General features: G+C 42.4%; 1 protein-coding gene across 1 annotated transcript in view; it reads left to right on the top strand.

Annotated features, from left to right (window-relative positions):
• Positions 1-450: 450 nt before the first annotated feature.
• Positions 451-6,000, top strand: part of acvrl1 (activin A receptor like type 1) — a 50,604-nt gene continuing 45,054 nt past the window's right edge. The window contains exon 1 of the mRNA XM_008103974.3: positions 451-1,136. The gene's annotated coding sequence lies outside the window, so the exon portion shown is untranslated. The remainder of the gene's footprint in view (positions 1,137-6,000) is intronic.

Here is a 6,000-nt window from a genome sequence, read left to right as displayed (position 1 = left end):
AAGCAGAAAATGTGGGGTTTTGTTTAGCTGTGTGAAAGGGGCCCCAGTTCAAAGGAGATATTGTGGGATTTTCTGCCTTGATATTCTGGGTTATACAGCTGTGCAGAAGGGCCCTCACGTAAGCACTGGAAACAAATAAGGACTAAGCTCAAAATGTTACAAGATAGCGCAAAATGACTGTTACTTTGCAGGCTTAATAACCAGCTTTATGGAGTAAAGAAGCCCACTGATAGCAGCTTACCCAAAGGTAGACTTCAGAAAGTTGCTTTGGGCGCCAACCAAAAATATTTTCTCAAAGGGAAGCAGAAAACCTAGAGCCACAATTGCAGGGTTTTGACAGGTCACTGTTCTTCTGGTTATCAGATAGGATAACATTTTACTGATTTCAACAGATAAAGTGGTGACTAGTTTGGTTAACACACAGCCTTGGATTAGTCAGTCCAGTTTTGAAAATGAAGGCGGCAGCAGGGAGGGGTGGGAGGAAGGAAACCCAGAAAGGTGAGGCAATAGGGAGACCATAGAGAACAATTGCACGGGGCCCTGCTGTGCTTGGGAGGAAGAGTGTGTTGTGTGTGTGCATATAGATCTACGCTCCGCAATAGGAAATGCTTTATTAGCTGGGAGTGGTGGAGAAAAGCCAGGCAGGAAGAGGCAGTAATAAGAAACATTTTTAACTTCTCCCACATCCAGAGCTTGCCAAACCGCTGCTTTCAGCAAGAGGGAAAGAGCAGGGGGGCTGGAAAGAGGATCCTGTCTCCCTCCGCAACCCAGCCCTTCATACTCCCAGCTGCCTTCAACTGAGTGGCTGCCTTGAAAGGGACTTCACCGGACGGAGCTCAGCTTCAGGCTCAATCTGGGGACACTGTTCTTTCTGACGTGAACCCAGGAAGACTGGAACCTTTGTAGGAAAGGAGACCCACGAATCCATCTCAGGCCATGCATCTGAGACCCATGAAGAGCTGCCCAGAGTGACTTCAGGCCACAACTTTCCCAGAAAATAAAAACCCATCTCAGATTCTGGTACCAAAGAGAATGCTGTCATCTGAGGAAGCCTCAGCCAAGGCCTGCTGAAAGGAGTTAGACAGCAGGATACGGTTTAAAGCCCAAGTTTGCTCCATTCTGTCTACAGACTCCTGGTAAGTTAGAATTAATGTGTGTCTCTCTTGATTCTTTCCTTATTTATTTGAAGACATTCAAGAACATCTCTCAGGCAAAAGCAGGGTGTAAATCTGACATTTCTAATATTAAAGTTTTAGGCCTCGGGCTTCTTATAGTGTGGAGAAACTACGTGGACAGCAGGATACGGTTTAAAGCCCAAGTTTGCTCCATTCTGTCTACAGACTCCTAGATAAGTTAGAATTAATGTGCGTCTCTCTTGATTATTTATTTATTTGAAGGCATTCAAGAACATCTATCAGGCAAAAGCAAGGGGTAAATCTGACATTTCTAATATCAAAGCTTTAGGCCTCAGGCTTCTTACAGCGTGGAGAAACTATTTAAATCCTGTACATCCATTGATCCTGGGGAATATAATTACAATAATAACAATGAAGGCCTGAAACTACAGGAAAGGAGATTCCACCTGAACATTCAAAAGAACTTCCTAACAGTGAGAACTGTTCAGCAGCGGAACTCTCTGCCCCGGAGTGTGGTGGAGGCTCCTTCTTTGGAGACTTTTAAGCAGAGGCTGGATGGCCATCTGTCGGGGGTGCTTTGAATGCGATTTTCCTGCTTCTTGGCAGGAGGTTGGACTGGATGGCCCACAAGGTCTCTTCCAACTCTAGGATTTTAGTAGAAGACAATAATGCAGTTATTAAATGTTTTTTTATGTCATGCATTTTCAGCACTGCAAGAACTATTCCATCATAACAGGGATTTGCATTACATGGTGCACAATATTACATATAAAGTCTTCATGCATAAAGCAGTTGTGGACATGGCCCTCTAGGTTCGCATGTGGTCCTGCAAGGCTCTTTCTGTGACTTGGCTTCAAACAGCAGTTTTTCTCAAAAAAATAAAAGGGGTCTTGATGTGTGTATTCATGGATCATGGTAACTTTGCATTTTAAAATATATTTTTTAAACTCCAGTTTTTCAAAATACGGTAGACTTTTCCCTACACCTGGTTTGAGTTTTGTTCTTTGCACGTATGGCCTCCAGACATACTCATGAGACCTTCAGCCTGCCAGTTTCTCTCCTCTGACCTAAACAAAAGCTCTACCCCTCAATATCCAGACTGCCTGTGCAAAAACTAGCAAACTTATGCCAGATTTTAAGACAGCACTTATCAGGAGATAAAGCCTAGAATCCTCTTGGTGGCATACATTGCTATAACCTGCATTTACGGCAATTCATATTATTTTGAGGAGCCAAAGTGGTGTAGTGGTTTGAGCACTGGACTTTGACTTTGGAGACTAGGCTTTGAATTCGGACTTGACAATTGGAAATCCATTTTATGCCCTTGGGCAAGTCACATACTCTCAGCCTCAGAGGAAGACAATGGCAGACAAGAGATAAAATTAGGTTTGGAATCTTTCATGTAGGCCAAGTAAGATCATTCAGATTGTTAGACAGGAAGAGCAAATCCTCTTCAGTGGTGGTCTGATTGCAGAGGTCTCAAATGAAATGTGTGTGGTTTTCCCCCCTGAAATCTTTGAACAGGCCTTGAGATTCTATCTGTTCCTTTTATCTTGTAACTATTTAAAATTTTAATGTATTTTATATCTGACTAGCTTGGGTACCCAGTGGTGCCCAGGGAATTTGAAAGGGGTCTTGTTTGGTTTTTGTTGTTAGGTGATATCAGTTTGGTCATATATTATGCTATGTCTTAGGAAAATAACTCAGTCTTTGCTTTTGTTTTTCATGAATGCCCCCATTAGAAAATGCATAAAGATGTGAACTACAATTCCCAAAAATCTTGGGTCAATCCTCCCCAAACCCTGCCAGTATTCACAGTTAGCCATGTTGGGCCTGTGAGCCAAGTTTGGTTCAGATCCGTCATCTGCTGGGTTCAGTGTTCTTTGAATATGGGTGAACCATAAGTCTTTGATGCCAAGGTCAATCACCCTAAAATCTACCAGTATACAAAGTTGGCAGAGTTGGGTCTGTGTGCCAAGTTTGGTCCAGATCCATCACTTGCTGGGTTCTGTGTTCTCTGAATACGGGTGAACTGCAACTCTCTGATGACAAGATCAATTACCCCAAGTTGGCAGCGTTGGCTCTGTGTGCCAAGTTAGTTCCAGGTCCATCGTCGGTGGGGTTCAGAGTGCTCTTAGACTGCAGGTGAACTATACATCCCAGTTCCTACAATTCCTAGAAAGCATGGTGAATTCTCCCCAAACCTCTCCAGTCTGTTCAATTGCTGATCCATTCCTCTGTTTGCTGTATGCCATAGGAAAGGCTAGGAAAGGGTTAAGAGAGAGGCAGTGGGCGGGGTCATGCAAATAGAGAAAGGAACACTGGGATGCGCTCGCTGTAACCTGGAATGTCCTGGGTGAGAGTGACTTGGTGGCTCCACAGACTAGGAATTATAGTCTGTTTGTTGAGGGCAGAGGCTGTCTGTGTGAGCAGATATCTATGACACATACACACATACAGATTTTCATTTTTATTATGTGGATAGAGAGAGAGAGAGAGAGAGAGAGAGAGAGAGAGAGAGAGAGAGAGAGAGAGAGAGAGAGAGAGAGAGAGAGAGAGAGAGAGAGATAGTGTATTTTATGGTGTAAGCAACCTAGTGCGAGCTATTTTTTAAAGTGAAGATCTACACAACATGAACTGTAAAATAAACATAGTATAAAATGGCAAAATAAATAGTATTTCAAGAGTGGAATAGTATGACAAATGACATGTGAAATTTTAAAAAATGGGTGTACCTCACCTAAAATGCAAAGGGAGCTCTCCAAAAAAGAACTATCAGGCAGGAGAAATGTGGGATTGCAGCAGAAATCAACCCCAATCATCCAGCCATTAGGGGAAAGGGGCATTGAATTTCGCTGCTTGACAATTTTATCTAAAATGGTGTTGGCCATTAATTTTAAAACTATTTTAATATATTGACATCAAAGTAATTAATTGTTTAAAATTAACAAAATAATATTTTGTTTGTGTGTGGGTAGGTACCTTCAAAGTTCCTATTGACTTATGGCAACTCCATGTATTTCATAGGCTTTTCTTAAGCAAGGCATATGCAGAGGTGATTTTGCCAGGTCCTACCACTGAAATATTGCCTACAGTGCCTGGTACTCATCAGTCATCTCCCAACCAAACACTCACCAGGTTTGACTCTGCTTAGCTTCCACAATCAAACAGGATCTGGAGCCTTAGGATATTAAATATATAGCTGGGCATAAATAACAGAAGGGTGGATAGCTGCATGGAAGATCAACTTGGGGATCTGGCGAAAAGATAGACATGGAAACATTAACTCTTCCTCAGGTCTCACTTAGGACCCTTCTACACTGCCAGATAATCCAGGATATCACATCAGAAAATCCACATTATTTTATTTGAACTGAGTTATCTTAGTCTACACTGCTATATAATCGAGTTCAAAATAGATAATATGGAATTTTTACAGCTGAATAAATCCACGTTGAATTGAGTGTGGACTCAGATAATCCAGTTCAAAGTAGATATTGTGGATTATCTGCCTTGATATTCTGGGTTATATGGCTGTGTGGAAGGACCCTTAATGGCCTTCAGTGCCGGATATACCACAGGGCCCATTGGCTAGGAGGGTCCATCTTCCTGCCAAAAGAATGTTTTAACAATGGATTTTGCTTATGTGATGCAATTCTAAATTTGAAGGCGTCCTGTTTCGGAACGATTCTAGACATCATGATAGAGTTGATAGTCTATGGGAAAGTACTACAGAGCGGGCAGTGCAGGCCTACCGGCCCTACCTCCTTCAGGGACTAATTAAGGGGCCTCATCTTAACTAGCACAGGGCCTCATTTGTTCTAAATCCGGCACTGATGGCCTCCCACACAAGTATTAACCAGGGATGATCTTACTTAGCCCGCATTGTCACCACAAAAATGATGCATCATAGGTGGCATCATTGCTCGCAACAAGCTACATTGCCTGCAATATTGTTGCTTCTAGAGCAGGCATGGGCAAACTTTGGCCCTCCAGGTGTATTGGACCTTACCGGTAAGCTTGTTGGGATTTCTGGGAAATGAAGTCCAAAACACCTGGAGGCCAAAGTTTGCCCATGCCTGTTCTAAAGTGTTTTGCCATGCTCTAGTGATTTCATTGCCATTTGTACATGATCCAGATTGTTGAACTGTTCTGCAGTGCAATCTTTCCTCAACTAGGGAGAGTAAAATGTGAAGCGGGGTGTTCACTCATTTTTTGTGATATGTTGTCAAAGGGCCCTTCCATACAGTCATATAACCCAGAATACCAAAGCAGATACAGTGTTCCTTCATTTATCATGGGGGTTAGGTTCCAGGACCACCCGCAATAATTGAAAATCCACGAAGTAGGGACACTATATTAATTTTAATATTTATACATTATTTTAGTAGTTATGCACTATTTTAAGTCTTTATCAACCAATCGTGTGTTGATAAATCACTTCCCTCTACTCCCATTGCCGCTTGGGCTCCTTTTCTCTCCCTTCGGCTTCTCCTTCCTCCCTTCCTTAGGCTGTAAATTGTAATTTTTTTAATGATTCATAATAAGCTTTTAGAGTTTATTGAAAAACTGTGAAACAGCGAATCCACGAAAAGTGAACCGTGAAGTAGCAAGGGAACACTGTAATCCACAATATCTGCTTTGAACTGGATTACTTGAGTCCGCACTGCCATATAATCCAGTTCAATGTGGATTTTATTCAGCTGTGTGGAAGGGACCAAAGCCTGTTGAAATCACAAAGGCGTGAGATCTCGTAGCCCTCTTCAGTTGCACACTCAGCACCCAATTACACATGTTGCAGCTATTGGATTTAAATGTCACACTGACCATAAATGAAAGATTGCCACTGTGGGAAATTCTCTAG

The sequence above is a fragment of the Anolis carolinensis genome, chromosome 2 (assembly GCF_035594765.1).
Source record: "Anolis carolinensis isolate JA03-04 chromosome 2, rAnoCar3.1.pri, whole genome shotgun sequence".
Classification (NCBI taxonomy): domain Eukaryota; kingdom Metazoa; phylum Chordata; class Lepidosauria; order Squamata; family Dactyloidae; genus Anolis; species Anolis carolinensis.
The sequence above is the reverse complement of the archived record's forward strand: the minus strand, read 5'-3'. Positions and strand labels throughout refer to the sequence as shown.